Source organism: Scleropages formosus, chromosome 19, assembly GCF_900964775.1.
Source record: "Scleropages formosus chromosome 19, fSclFor1.1, whole genome shotgun sequence".
Classification (NCBI taxonomy): Eukaryota; Metazoa; Chordata; class Actinopteri; order Osteoglossiformes; family Osteoglossidae; genus Scleropages; species Scleropages formosus.
Genome location: NC_041824.1, coordinates 18,912,439 through 18,929,212, shown reverse-complemented (window position 1 = coordinate 18,929,212; position 16,774 = coordinate 18,912,439). Strand labels below are relative to the sequence as shown.

Below are 16,774 nucleotides of genomic sequence, written 5' to 3'. Positions count from 1 at the left end.
ATTGCATCTATTACAGCTAACATGAACCAGTAAGAATCCATGGGGGGCACAAAAACTGGCAATGGCGTAAGGACTTCAACCTCTGCAGAGCTTTTAACACAGGTTCTGCACTGCCTTAAGTAAAAACCCATGCACATCTTATATATTGTACAGAAAAAAATACATTTTCAAATTGTAATGTTCACTTTTTAAAATGAAAAACAAGTAGCCCATTTATGCATGTAAACTCAATTTGGGTAATCATTGGAGGGGTCAGCAATCTCAAATGAGCCAAGGAATGAAGACAGAGTTGCCAGTTTATGCTGCAAAGGACCAAATAAATTGGATCACTGAGAACATAGCAGTACTGACGGAAAATAATGTATATTGTTCCGCAGCAGGGGGGTGCGGTGGCGCAGTGGGTTGGACCACAGTCCTGCTGTCCGGTGGGTCTGGGGTTCAAGTCCCGCTTGGGGTGCCTTGCGACGGACTGGCGTCCCGTCCTGGGTGTGTTCCCTCCCCCTCTGGCCTTACGCCCCTGTGTTCCCGGGTAGGCTCCGGTTCCCCGTGACCCCGTATGGGACAAGCGGTTCTGAAAATGTGTGTGTGTGTGTGTGTGTTCCACAGCAGACCTAGATTAAGTAGTTTATTTACAACTGGGCATCACAAAATAAGGATAATATGTGAGGGCTCCAGAAAGTTCATTTTATTTTATTTTTTCAATAAGTAAATGAAGGCGTCAGTTGAGTAGATGCCAAGTGTCGGATGTTAACATATTTCCCTGATGCTTTTAGAAATTTCTTTTTCACAGCTTTGTCACTGTGTTATTGAAAAAGTCAGCATGTTTCCGAAAACGAAGAAGATATTATTTTGATTACAAAAGTAGCAAATACACCATAGAACGTAAAATTCTTCCAAGTGCAAGCCTGTATTCTGTCGGTTTGTTATTTATCCAAGCAATCGTGTGCACTTGTGGGATCTGCCAGGTGTGTGACACTGACATATTCAGTACTTGGAGGAACAGATAAATATTAATACTAATCATCGCAATCATTAATCAGTGCTATCACTAATCACTGCATCATTAACGGTCGCTATTTCCAAAAGTATTCCTCTCTACCGCTGCACAATTCATTAATGACTCCTCAGATTATTCACAAATGCAGGCTCGATACCTTCGATTAGGCCTTTGGGGACCATGGTGAAAACGAACAGTCTGAGTTTCGAGGAAAGACACCAAGGAAGGGTCCAGAATCTGACACCTGCTACAGTTGTTTCTCTGTGGGGAATTGGGGGGTCCATTTGAAGATATAAAGAAAAACAGAGCTTTTTCTGTTTTTCTTCATTGAAGCAATTCTGGAAGATTGCTTTCCCCTTTCACGATGCCAGGATGTGACTGAGCTCACAAGCATGCTAATGAAGACCACGCTAATGAAGTCCCAGTGCCCTGCTGGGCCCAGCACAAAGCCCACCCGCCGAGCCAGCAGCGCGGGGCTTAACCCTCTGCGGGCCCTCTGCCGTAGCCCACGGCCCTATGACAGACTGCAAAACAACGTGCCAGCAACTCTCCCAAATGAAAACAGAATGAAGAGAAAATTAAGGAAATATTGAAAACATTAAACAAATAGAAAATGGCTGCTGAGAAGTTCATCTGAGGGAAGTCCTCTGGGGAATGGCAAGCGTTAGCGTCGTGGAGCTGGTTGATAAGTAGAGATGTGTCTCCCTGGAAAGGTGGACAAGACAGTCTTCAGTGCAGCACACCACGCTCTTTCTCCTGCAGTCAGCTGTGGATGGCACACAATCCAGTTTTGCCAAGGGGACAACACCTTCATACTCACCAGTCCACATGGGGAAAGGAAAGAAGGAGCATCAGGTGATGGGAGAGCATCAGAAATACAGGCCAGCCTAGACTGCACCCACATTTCAAGTGCAGTTGGGCAATTTGTCAAGGAACAACACACACACACACACACACACACACACACACACACACACACACACACACACATTTTCAGAACCGCTTGTCCCATTCGGGGTCACGGGGAACCAGAGCCAACCCAGTAACACAGGGCGTAAGGCCAGAGGGGGAGGGGACACACCCAGGACGGGACGCCAGTCCGTCGCAAGGCACCCCAAGCGGGATTCGAACCCCCGACCCACCGGAGAGGAGGACTGTGGTCCAACCCACTGCGCCACCGCACCCCCTCAAGGAACAACAATGGTAGGGAAATGTATTTTACTTTAATCCCTTCTTTATAGATCAGAAACCTAGGGCCTTTTTCAGTATCCTTTCTTTGCTTCTTCACCTCGTCCTCCCACTTATGTCACAACACAGATTGTTGCCCATCACACGTGTTGCACTCCACAGACATGGCATCGGACAGCACCAGGTTATTCTTCACACCCAGTAATTAGTTCATTAGGCTGGCACTTTGCAAGTAAGGACCCATTATGCTGCGATCGAAGGATCTAAAATCTTTTATTCACCTTCTCGAAAGAGGGGGAAAAGAAGCAGACATTATTCAAGTAGTGTTTTCATGGAGGAACAACAGATGTTTCTGCTTAGATTTGGGGTATTTTTGAAAGAGGGTAATATTCTGTAGCCCTGGATTGGATCATGATGAGGAAACCTCACTGAGAGTCCATGTCAGGGCTTTTCAAATATGATCCTACAAAGACCATATTTTTTTGTCCAGCTTCTCACTGAACCACCAGATTGACTTAATTCACCATCTAGGCCCTTAGTGGTATGAAGACAGTTTGTAAATCTCCTGATGTCAGGTCTCTAGAACCTGAAAGCTTCATTCAGTTTGGACATGGTGCTCCAGATGCATACCTCTGGACTAGAGGATGAACTGTTTTATAACACAGCTCACAGAGAAAAACCCAAGAACGCAATAAATGACATCTTAACGCTTACCAACTTTATGATTATCTGTGCATTGAGAAAGACGCTTCACTGAAAACTTTGTTCATTGTAAAGAATTGTATTCCCCATAAAGACCTTCAAGTAAAAGCATAACTGAATGGCCCATATATTTTCACCTTCAGCAGTCCATGGATCTTTTGAGATAAAATGCCATAGGTATGAAAAAACAAGATCCAGGCGAACGTTTCTCAGTGCTGTTGTCCAGAAAGAAAGGATACTCTGAGTGTTGAGAATTTTCAGCTTTGGTGTTTTGCTGCTACCCAAGACTATAGTCCCAAAGCTGATTTCAGACTAAGAATTCTTAACCAAACCTTTGATTAAGTTTTATTTTATGCCAGTCAATATTCTCTTGTGCGATTAAGGATATTGAAAAAAAGATGTTTACAGTGTTCATTTTATATGATTCATGCACACATTTGGTATAGAGCTGCCAGAATTAAGGTTATAGCAGTTACCACCGAAAAAGCAGCTGTACCAAGAACCAAGTTGACACCAGCTGAGGGCATAAACAAGATGCTTTGGCTGAGAAGATAAAGCTTCACTGAAACGTTTACTCTGCTCATATGAAAACAAAAAATGCTATTAAGGCCAGTCTATGGCAATCGGCTTATGCCATTTCACCGTGTTAAGACTCAGCATCTTTTTAGTTAGGTGAGTCACTCACTGAAAGCCTCCATACACTCCCGGCAAACACAATGGCCCACTTTCTGAGGCACTCAGAGGCCTATTTTATCACAAAGCGCAACTGTTACCGTGTCTAAATGTGCATTTCCCCAGATGTGCAAAAACCTGCAAAATGCATTTGGTTAAAGAACACGACCCCCACCCCAACACTTGTTAAATAATTTCATTTAGTCACTTAGTAAGATATGGGCTGATGTTTCCTGTGTGCTGTGTTTAGCCAAAAAAACTGCTGTGTGAATTTTTGCTGCTCATTTATTTTTTAAAAACTCATAACTAAAGGAAAACAATTACCAGCTCAACCTTATGCATAAAAATGGCTCTCATGAAAAAGCTGCTCATTCAAGCATCTGGTGTGTAGCAAATTCTGCCAAATTTAGGAGAAATCATTAAATTATTCACGATGACGACAAAACAATAACATTTTCAGTTTCCACTTTCAATTTACTTTTAATTGTAAAGTGGGAGCAAACCTATATTAAAATTGTATTCTTAAAGTATAATAAAATGTTCGTGTTCATAACAGGGTGAAGACACATCTGGAATGACTTACCCACTGTCCAGTGTGTTTGGGGCTATCCCAGCCACTGATGGTATGAATAGGTCATTTTTACAAAGGTCTAACATACAAGGAGAACATGTGAGAAACATGTAAGATCCAGGATCCAGCAAGTTGTACAGCCCCCTCCACCCCGAACTCCCATCCCCTCCTATAGTCTGTCTGTTCTGAAATGTACCTGCACAAAACAGCTGAACACATCCTCACAGGTGGGCTGGAGGTGAGTGGTGCAGTTGTTGGTAGGGAAAGCACCGTGCACAAGGAGCTAGAGGAGCAGCAGAATAAGTGGGGTACATCCTGAGCTAGGGCTCTCCACATGTGACTTCAACAGAGCAGGTCTTAGCAAACCGTTACTAATTGACCGCAGGTTCAAACCCCAAGAGAAGCCCTACAACTGTGCCTTTCAGTAAGCTGCTTAATCTAAATTGTACAGCAGGAACGTGCAGTAACACAAGTGTAGAATAAGTAAAAGTAGAAACATCTGTAAATCCATTGGAATACAAATATCAGCTATTATACCAAATTTCTTCCTAAATCTAATTTTGTTGGACTCTATAAAAAAGGGTAAAGCTATGATATAAAGCTACCCAGTTGGGATGACAATCAGTTGTCATAGCAAGGAAAAAGAAGGAATTCTTACAGCCATCTGCCATTTGCAATGAGGACCACTTGCCCGGACGTGATTGTGGCAGAGGTTATGAGACATATCAACTTTACAGCCCTGCTCACCATGCAATGTCATATTTGTCTGCTGCAGGAAACAGCCTCACCAAACCCAGGACATTCCTTGCTACTCTAACCTGAAGCATCAAGATCATTGCTGTGACCATCAGTTTAAGATCCTTTCACAAAATGTTCAGATTAAAAATCTGTTCTAAACTAGCTATCATTTTATTTTTATTTATTTTTCTGTATGATCATTGCTGTGGTCATCAATGTAAGACAGCTTCCTTGACAAGACCTTCAGTTTAAACAATCACTTGATCGCTTTATCTATCAATCTCTTTCTTTTATTTGATTATTATTTTATTTATTTATTTATTTATTTTCCACATGAGGATTCAATTTGTTATTTTCTTGCATCACTGAGTTTTGCCATTTTTATTGTTCTGGCCCTTCAGTGTACCACCATGCTGGCAAGGAGGAAAAGGCCATTTTCAACCAGTGTAGCCACTGGACCGATTAATTGGGTTCCCCAATATGAAAAACAGAGTCTTTACTCATTTGTTGGACAGTTGCTACTATCCAGGCTTGTTTCCTTCTTGCCCTGTGGGCCACCCCCCCTTTTCCCAGCCGAATGCCTTAAATCGCACCCTGCTTCTGTGACACTGCTACTGCCCTTAACACCAGGGCTTCTTCCTCTAACAAGGCAGCTAACATAATATGTGCCAGGCCGAACTTGTGAATGCTGGCTTGCACTCATAAGTACAACCTTTTGTGCAAGCTTTCCAGGAGCTGAGCACTGGCCTTTACAAATCACCGGTGCCCCATGAAAAGTCCAAAATGGAAAAAGCTAACCGGTGGACCACCACCAATTCAGTCCTTTCACCAGCTGACGAGGCCATTCTTTTTTCTTTATTTATTAGGGAATCAGGTTTAAGCTAATGTTACAAAAACTGAAACACCATTATTTTGAGCAAATTTGCAAAAACATCAATCTAAATCATAAAAAAAAAAAAATGAAAAACACTTCCTCAGGCCTCTTCATAATGTAAAATAGGCCAAGAGCTCTGAAAGATTTATGTGTCAGGGACTTATTGATTCGGGTTGAAAAAAGTTGTCATCCGTTTGAATCAGGACACTCAGATATCCAGAGTTAGTCCAATGGCTTTGGTTAACTAATGAACTAGTTGGCCATGTTCCCTTGGGGTTTTTCCATTTCCAGGTAAGCATCTAGGTATGGCAGGTGGGTGTTTAGACCATGAGCAATCTCTCAGACTGAGGAGGAGAGGACTGGGGAGATCTTCTCATGAGGAAATAAGCATCAAGTTTATGTAAGTAACCCTAGTGAAGGACTTTATTAAAAGACATTGGGCTGTAAAGGACAGCGATCATTGTGCGTTTTTTTTTTTTTTTTCATGGTATGAGGACTTAGGTTTGTTCCAAGTTATGTGCCCTGTCACAGTTTTGCAGAGGGAGGTGCTGCTGTGCCACAGGGCCTGGGCTCTTTCAGCATAGGTTCAAAATCAGCTCAGTCTGTGTGGAGTTTCCATGTTCACCTTGTGTCTTTGTAGGTTTCATCCAGGTGCTCTGGTTTCCTCCCACATTCCAAATACATGCAGTTCAGGTGAATTGGTGACACACAATTTCCCTTAGTGTGTGAATGAGTTGGTTTGTGTGGCTACCCTGTGATAGGCTGGCATCATTCCCAGGGTGAAGCCCGCCAGCTTTGTGCCAAGTGATTCTGGGACAGACTCTGAACCGCTGCAACCGAGAAAAGTGTTTACTGAAAAGTTAGTGTGAGTGAAGTAAGGTGTTCTCTTTGATGGAGACCAGTACAGCTTTTTTTTTTTCTTTTTATTTAGGCTTCTGAAGCTGACAGCATATTTTATCTTGAAAGTCATTTGAATAGTGTTTGTTTTTGGAGCTTTTGTTATTGTGTGCCAGAAAACTAAAGAAAACCATAAGTACACCCACTGCCACTTGTTCACTGCTCAGACTGGACATGTCATACAGGAACAAAAGAGGTTAAACATTTTCCTGAGAAGCATATATGAAAAATGCAAATATTTTCAAAAGAGTATTTTTTTTGGTTTGCAAAACAATTTTGTTAAGTCTAAGCATATGGAGAACTTTTGAGTAAGATTTACTGTGACAGATCCTAGGTGACAGGAAAGAGGTTTTTCTTAAAACACAAAAAAAAAAAAGGGAAATGAAGGCATTTCAGCAGTTTCGTAACGTCTAGAAGAAAAATGTGACAAACAAGTGCAGGGCAATTCCATTAAGGCGTCACAGCAGATGGAAAAGTTTCAAAGACTCGCTGCACAGTCATACCTGCACAGTCCTCAGAGTAACAGATAGATAGATAGATAGATAGTTAGATAGATAGATATCTCTGTATGTATACACAGAAAGACTGGTGAAAAAAAACTATTTGCCCACTCATTGCAAATTTTTGACAGTGAATGTTTTCAGGTTTTAACCTGAGTGAACAAATATAAAGGTTATTTTTAAATACACACACACACATTTTCAGAACCGCTTGTCCCATACGGGGTCGCGGGGAACCGGAGCCTACCCGGTAACACAGGGCGTAAGGCCGGAGGGGGAGGGGACACACCCAGGACGGGACGCCAGTCCATCGCAAGGCACCCCAAGCGGGACTCGAACCCCAGACCCACCGGAGAGCAGGACCCGGTCCAACCCACTGCGCCACCGCACCCCCCTATATATATATATATATATATATATATATATATATATATATATATATATATATATATATATATATATATATATATATATATATATATATATATATATATATATATATATATATATATATATATATATATAGGGTCTGTTCCTTTTTAGGGTTAGTATTTTGCTCAAGGGTGATGCAGCAGAAAATGTGATTCAAACTATGACCTTTGGGTCCAACGGCAGCAGCTGTAGCCATTATGTTACCAGCTGTCCGCTACCTGGACTCAGGATGTCCCCTATCTAGCATATGTGTCAATTTAAAGTATGTGTCATGCAAATGCAAGCATACATTATTAATTTTCACTCAAGACTTGCCCAGTGGAGGAAAATGATTGAAGTAAGGTTGACGTGGTGAACATTGTAGCACTCACCACCCCCACCATCCCCTCCCCCCGGGGAAACAAACGCATTTTTTCAACAGCAGTCTAATCAATCAGTCACCTCTAACAAAATGGCAAAGGTGGTCCCTGTGTAAAACATCCAACATCAGGCACAGTACATGACGTCAAGGCTGCTGTTAGGTCTCTGTGGGGCAACCTAAACAGGACTTAAAACAGGGTTTAAAACTACAGTCCAGACTCAGCCTTAGAAGGCCCAAATCTGAGGGGGCTGAGAGGATTCACCTCTTAATGACTGCTTAATGAGATCCAAGCGATTGATGCAGGCATGATAATAATCACATTTGTGCCGGGAAAAAAATGGATTTATTACAGGTGCTAATGGTTATGGTTGTAGGGACTATCCACCATCATCTTATACTGTAAAAAATCGCATTATCATTATGAGTGGTGTATATTATTATATGTTATATATTAAAACGTCACAATTAACGTTCACCAAGCAGCAAAGCTGTCCACACAATGACAGCCCATGTTTAATACTTTCCCACAGAGGAAGCTGTTTCCAAAGCTGAGAACCCCATTAAAAACAAAAGCTCCAAGTTGAATAGATCTGTGCTTTCAGTGGTCATGGTTCACCAGGGGAGTTCGGAAGTATGCCGGAGGGAAAATGTACCTCTGTTTCTACCAAGTGATGAACAAAAAGCAATGGACATGGTGAAGGGATCCAGAGACTATGAAGTGCAAAGAAGAGAATAGTATCAGAATGACTGGGGCAGGACTTGAATCAATGGCAAACCATCCTACATTTGCTTCAAGGAGTGCTGTTACCGCACAGCAGTGGGGCATGTTCTGTTCCACTTCTTTTTCTTTATTTGCTGAAATGAATAAGGTTGATCCTTGTGGGGCAAAACTTCCAATCTTTTGGTTCCCCTAGGCTTTGTGGTTCCAGCACTGCAACCACAGCAGCCAGTGTCTTGGATCTTGCATCTTGTCCACATTAGCCTGGTTTTAATAGACTAGGAAGTCCGGTCAATTTAATCCAGTTTGTGGGAGCTGGGCAACATTTCCGCATAATTATGACCACCCTGGTTCACGATCGGTTCAGTAAATGAAATGGAATGCTTAATTGATGCAATTTACATGATCTCCTTGGATTTGTTGCAAGTACTACAGATGAGTGAATCCAAATCTGACAGACTCATGGGCTTCTATCCTAAAGAGACCACCCTTCTTTCTGTCCTTCTCCCCTACATATAAAGAGGCCAGCCCAGAGAGCATTCCCAACACGGCAGCCAGCATGACCAGGGTGACCATGACAGCCAGGTCAGGATGTTCCACACAGCCACATGGTCGTAATGTGTACAGAAGTCCCAGCCCACTTAGGGTTTGGCAGTCTGTGTCAGAAGTAAACAAAACAATGGTAAAATGAAATTAAATCAGTTATAAAGTTCATGGCAATAAAGGACTGAATTGGAAACAGAAGGACTAATTAGACTGAGGGAAGAAGATGAGCCTATTAGATTTATCAGTTTCACGTATCCGAGAATAGCAAAATAACCAAACAAGTGACCAAAAGGTCGCTTTAGACTTCAGAACAGAAACCAAAAACAGAACCCAAAGAGAATTCCTTCCCAACAATGATAGCTTTGCAATACTGAGTCCATTGATATCTTACTAATGAATAATCTGCATGGTGGCACAGTGAGTAGTGCTGGTGTCTCACAACGTGTGGGTGGTGTGAAAGGATGTAGGTTTGATCCCCACTCAGTCTGTGTGGAGTTTGCATGTTCTCCCTGTGTCTGTGTGGGTTTCCTCCAGGTGCTCTGGTTTCCTCCCACAGCCCAAAGACATGCTGTTCAGTTTCCCCATAGTGCGTGAGTGACAGAGAGGGTGTGTTCCACTGATGGATGTATGGATGAGTCACCCATTGTAAGTAGTATATCTAGCAGTGTAAGTTACCTTGGTGAATAAGGTGTGTGGGGTGACAACACTACATAGAGTTCATTGGAAGTCACTTTGGAGAAAAGTGTCTGCTAAATAAATAAAATGTAATCATCATTATGACTGGAGAGAGGCTTTTGGGAAGGACACAAAGTAGAGGTAAATAAGGCAGACATAAAGTTTTCCACATCGCTTGATCCAAATTATTCATAATTCCATCCTTGGAAACTGTTAAATAATGAATAATAATGATATTACAGGTGATGCATTACTTACATAACAAATTCATCCATAATTTTAAAAGTCTTCAGGACCTGATTATCTCATAATGAATCATAGGAAACTAGAGTCTAACAACTAACCCTGTGTGCAACGAGATGCCAGGAGACAAACACCTTGGACAATTAGTGTGACCAATCCATCTAACCTGCGTGTTTTCTGTATTGCGGGAGGAGACAAGAGCAGCCCAAAGAAATTCACAAAAACACTGGGAAGAGGTTCAAATTCCTCACAGCAGTTACCCCAGCTGGCAACTGAACTGGTGTCCAAGCAAAGTGATGCCAAAATGCTACCCAAAGCACCACAGTGCCAGCCAGTACATAGTTATTGTAATAAAGGTAATAAAGAATACCATTAGTATCAATATAATAACAATTTTGCATAATTAGCCAAGTGTATAGTGGATATTGGTTTTATAACATCTATACTTTATAAGCGTGATGCTTGTGCTATAAAAAGTTAATGCACTGAATAACAGCCGCAAGACTATAATATAAGTCACCAGGGTTCTTACTGAATGACTGACTGATTCTACTGGATCTTTGCCCATTTTCACAGGGGTATTCATTAATCAATTAATTAATTCATTCATTCATTCATACATCTCCCCACCCAGAAAAAAAAGGCTTGTCTAATGTTAAAACCAAATTCATCTTCACATCTCAAATATTACAGGATCTCTACATGTAATCCCTCTCCATCTGGAAACCAAGGTTGACTACTTCTTTTCACCAGTTTCTAGCCACTTTCCAGGTCACATGCTCCTGAGATGCACCACAAAACTTCCACATCCAGCTGTAAACGTTCTCCTTTTCTTAATAACTTTGACAAATACATCAGTCCTCTGCACAGTTTATGGGACCCAGACTGACTCCTTGTTTATCTTTAGCACCCCCCCTTCCGTAGCTGCCTGGTTATACATGCATTTGAACCTCTGCCTAGTTGCTCCATCCGAACCAATCTAATTATGACTCTTTGTAGTCCCACATCTGTCACACGGTTCACGCGAAAGGTAATAATCTGTCAGTGATGAACACATCCCGGAAACCTGCTTCCCACAAAGGACGCTGGCGGATTACTTTCTGCTGCAGGAAGGCTTTTAATTAGGCCTATCGGCTGAAAAATAAAGATGCTCGTTTTCCGTCTGCCTGCTTTCCTGTGTAATCCCCTTTTTGTCGTACGTTTTGATCGGCAGATAGACAGCAATGCTGCGACAGGTACTCGACCGATAAACAGTTTTTAAGAAGAAGATAAGCTGCCGATCAGTGGGTGCATCCAGCACTTTGCACAAAACCCTGTTTTGGGGAGATGAATAATTAGCCACACAGTGCTTAATTACAAAGATGCTTCAACAGGGCAGGAGAGAACGGTCATCTCTACGGACCAAAAGCCCACAGAAAAAATTAACTAAGCAATACTTTGTACTCTATATAAGGTACTATCGAATCCCACAGAAAGCAGAAGCATGGTTGTCTGTTCCTCAAAAATTTCAAAGCCAACAATACTACAAAATCATCACATCTGTCCTACATGAATCTGCCCATGGAGGGTGCTGTTCTGCTTAAATCTAAGGGACATCAGGAAGTTTCTACCTCCAGGAAAATGTCTCCTCCACATCCTGAAGTATTCAAAAGCGCTGCTGGCAAGTTCCAGAACACCGGAACCCATCAAGGTCGTAGTGTCTCTGAGGTGCATGACACTCGTCTTTCTGTTTCTGCCAGTGCCGTATGCTCGTTGCCAGAGCACATTATTTCTCCCAATCTTCTTTCATGGACAGCTACTTTTTCCATCCAAGTCTGCAGCCTGCCACCTTCGGCGCTCAGCGACCGAAACTCTACATGACCTGAAGCACTCATCTGCTGTGTGTGTGACTGTAAACAAGCAGTGAGTACAGCTGTGACATCAAGCTCAGAATGATTCATGAAAGCTTTCTTGGCAGAACTGCTTCACAATGATCAAATTTTGGCTCGACCCTGGTCAGCCTTTGTGGAGTTTGCATGTTCTCCCCATGTTTGCATGGGTTTCTCCATTTTCCTCCCACAATTAAAATGCATGGTCTCCTGTGCATTAGGAGCTGGGCTCTGGTTTGGATCTGGGTTTAATTCCCAATCAGTCTGTATGAATTTTACATGTTCTCCTTCTATTCTCAGGGGTTGTCTTTTACAATCCAAACACGTGAAGAAGAAGGCAATGGTTAACCATTTACTTGCCCTCCCTTACTGGAAACTACATGAGTTGCTGCTATGAGTTTACTTTGACTCGATGGCAGTTACCCTACCCTACCTACCAAAAGGATCATCACCAAAGGTCACAGATCACCATCAAGTCAGTGAAAAGAAAGCTATCCAGAGCAAAAGAGACTGAAGTGCTAGGCATTCCTTTAATATATTTACCCTACACCTCAGTAAGTGGGTGAAAAAGTCAAAAACAGCTTCTTCAACAGGTCCAAAGGCCTTTCCCTATTTCCCTCTGATTTCAGTAATTAAAATTCACCTATTTCTCATGCTGAAGTTAGGTGTATCACCCAGTAGCCAGATAATTTTCAATTAATCAAAGCTGTTAATGTCACCACTTAGAATGGATGATCATTTCATGTATTAATTGTGACGATTTAAGTAATCAAAGGATTGCAGTGCAGAACACTATATGTGGATATTTAGTGGAGTACAATGTATGTTCTTCCATAAAGCTGTCCCATAAGACTGAAAGAGCTGAAGTATTACCACAGCCGAGGGACAGTTCGTTTTGACAGTGTTAAAATGAACTCTCAAATCTAAGATGAAGAAGGGTCACAAGTGTAGGCCAGTTGTAACTCATTAGCATCAAATCTGTGGCGAAGAGGGTTATTTTTAAGCTCCAAAAGCCTTTTTCAGCAGAATCTAGACAGCCAAGGACATGATTCTGAATGCCACACTACAAAACCAGGAGGCAACACCTTCACAGTAACTTTGTACGGCATCTTCACTTTTTATAACCCTATTTGGCTTCATCGTCATCATCATGATCATCACTATCATTTTTTCATTAAGATGTAATGAAGGCACTAACCAGACAGAAAACAGCGCAAGATGACACTCTTTAATAGACTTCACTAAATTAATGCAATTCAGAACTAATATTTTGCTGAAGCCTACTCTGCAATCTTTTTATTTGTAATTTGTTTTTGTCTGTTGCTTTTGTCTGTGGACGTAACATTATTTTTTAACCTGCTAACTATACTGTTAAGGTGTTTTCTCGAAACTGGCCATGACTGCTGATATTTTGTGATATCCATTAGATATATAGAATATATAAAATATACTTATTTGCAGCATTATCAACATACAGAAATTTCTGTCACTGGAAGTGCAAATGATGAAATTGAAATTATGCTTTGAACACATCATCAGAAGACTGGATTCATTTAAAAAGATCTTAATTCTTGTAAAAGTTGTATGAAAAAAGAAGACGATGACCAGCAACAAGAAGTGAGGCTCTGTCATGGCAAAAGTGGGCATGCTGCTTTCCAGCCAAATAATAAAAGGATAGCAAAACATATTCTGGAGGCAAAGCATAGTGGTCAGGGCTGCCACCTTGTACTCAAAGGACTTGGGTTCATATTCAACCTCCAGCAGCAGCAGCAGATCCTTTGAGTATATTTCTGATGTAAGGTTTCTGAGCTATATAAATTTGTAAGTTATTGTGAGTTATTGTGAGAATAGTGGCAGCTAAGCAAATTAATGCAAACATATGTGGTTGCTATAAATTAACAGTGATTTGAGGACACTTAAGTGCAAGAGACATTACAGGAAAATTCCTTTGTGAATGGTGGTTAATGCAAAAGTTCTTTCAATTACATCATAATTTTTCACCAATACCCTGGCGATCGCAAAACCTTTTAACAACCAACCTGCTTTCCTCACTGCAGACCAGCTTCATTACAGGGCTACTTAGATATCTTCCTTCCATAGACATGCACAGCATTCTTTCTCAGGCCACGGTTACCTGCTCAGATTTGACTTCAATCTGATCCTGTTACAGTGGTGTTAACATTTTGGCAGCATCATCTAATCACAGTGGATTCTGTATCCCAGCAACTGGCATATGGTGCCCTCCAAGTACAGAACACGTGTGCCATACTGGGTAGATCATCCACTGTGTGTTTTCTTGCTGAATTGCAGAAGAACTGATCCAGAATGGCATGTGGGTTGGTAACAAGGGGCTCAACTTTTCAGGCCAGGCATTCCAATCCTAGGTGTTATGATTTCCAGGCCAGATAAAATTCCTCCCAATGTTTTAATGCTAATGTGTACTGAGGCATTGTGAAGCCCTACTTGAATAGACAGAGCCAGTTTCTAGACCCACTATCTACGCATTTAAAAGAAAGCTTGCATATGAAGAGCAAAACAAAGCACAGATGAGAGTGGAGGGTGGCTGTGATGACAATGAATGGTATGCACCATGAGTCAATGAAATGCACTCTACAAATACTACACCCCCCGGGAAGTGCAACATTATGGGATCTCCCTTGAGAAAAGATGCCTAATACAAATGCCACAAATCCTTATATACACGAACAAATATATACAAACATTGAAACACACGGAGAAAACAACCTATAGCACCACCATCAGTGAGTGCCAAAATCCCAGATGGGAAATGTCCACTTGTTTGCCACCAACATTAAAGTCTACTCATGTTTAAGGGTCCATGCTGTACAACACAGATTCTACAGTCAGCAATGGGAGAACATTATGAGTGAAGGCTTACATCAGAAAAAGTTAAGACCTTCAGACATCTCTGCTGTTCTGTAACAGTGACGATGTTTCTTCAGTAACACTTTTAATTAATTTCTCTTGCTGGTTGAATGGTTAAAGCTACAGCTGACGTAGTCGTCCTTCCAGCATGGAAGGGTGGACTGCTTTCACGGGGTCCTGATCTAATGAGATACTCTTCTAAATGTTAACTGTGACTAATAAGATCACATCGTGTATTCAAACCAACCCTTAATGTTTCCATTCATTGCGCTCTTGTTGTTCAGAGTAGCAATCATATTACATTGATTAAAAATATCAAGTAATACACAAAGATATTTCCAGATTTATAATAATTTGTTATTGTAAACTGATCAAACAATCAGATTAAATAATTCAATGACATCAAGAAACTTGTAAAATTTTTAATGCATGTATTACCTATATCATATTGCTGCATTGACTGGTTGCACCTTTAGTATGTGCACAGTTGGGCCCTCTTAAAAAAGATACTTTCTTTATGATTATATTGTTAATGTACTATATTTTGTCATTTTTTTGCAAATTTCTGTTCCAGTGTTATAGACAACCTCACCACACAACAGTTTAGGATGAATCCTCAGAAACCACCTGCATAACTATTTTAACTTAAAATATGCACATCCTCCTTATGGGAGCAAACCCAGCAGCTTTTCTGGGAATCCGCATGTGTTCCCAAAAACATACTGTAGCTTTCCTATCAATGTTTGACTGAATAGTCTGAAAGTTCAAATGTATAAAACCTATATCCTTTACCCCAGTTCTGAATTTCAAGCACAGTGATGACCACACTTCATTTTTACATGGATCCAGATCTGGGCCAACAAAAAACTGAAAGATGAATGGGGGAATGGCTTTGTGTTCATTAGAGCCTGTGAACACCACTCCGCACACTGCCTCTAGTCCAGGGGTGAACCCCGCCTTGCAACAGTTCCCAAAACAGAAAACAAACTTCCATCTTCTGCAAGCCAAGAGCCACAATAAATGTGGAAAAAATGTGTGTGCAGAAGGTCTAAAACATCCCAGTTAGTTTTCAGAGTAGCATGACAGAAGTAAAAGCATTTCTCAGTAAAAGCAAAACAACTGTCACAAAGTGGGCACATCTATATTTGGCATTTTAAAGCTGTCAACTGTTTGTTTGCTCAGATTATTGTCACGTCCACACCCGAACTGCAATAGACAGCACCTGACGCCGATGAAGCGCCTGATGACAATTAGAGCACTCGGCTTTAAAAGTCCCCCCTTCGGCTCCTTCACACTTATAGAATCTCAATGAGACAACTGCCCTCCTTTGTGGTCATTCCCAGTTCCAGTTTTTCCATTCCCATGCTTCTGACCATTTGCCTCGTCTCCTGACTACGCCCATGGATCCTCAACACCACTCTGACCGCCGATCAACTGACTCTTTGCCCATCCCTGACAATGAGAACTCGCCTGACCCCTCAGTTCTCAACAAACGATCCTGCACGTGGGTCCAGCCATCCCCACATCCTCTGATCCATGTGACAATCATAGGGCTGGAAAATGAGGGACAAAAGATATTAAGATCATTTGTTTAACTCTATGGGGAGTGCGGTGGTGCAGCGGCGCAGCGGGTTTGGCCGGGGCCTGCTGTGTGGTGGGTGTGGGCTGGAGTCCTGCTTGGGGTGCCTTACACCCCGCACAGGACACCAGTCCCCCGTATCTCCTTCAGCCTTGTGCCCTACGTTGCTGGGTTAGGCTCCGGTTTGCTGCGACCCCGTCTGGGACAAGCGGTTGTAGGTGTGTGTGTCTTTAACCCTAAAATAAGAGGTGAGGAGTCATGCATCTGGCTCTAAACTCTACTGGGGGAATTTGACATTTTTCCCTCAGCGAACTCTTTAACTTCACT

At 41.8% G+C, this 16,774-nt stretch overlaps 1 protein-coding gene across 2 annotated transcripts in view; it reads right to left on the bottom strand.

Moving 5' to 3' along the window:
- The window catches only part of grm4 (glutamate receptor, metabotropic 4), a 244,553-nt gene that overhangs the window by 66,462 nt on the left and 161,317 nt on the right, over positions 1-16,774 (bottom strand). The window lies entirely within an intron of this gene.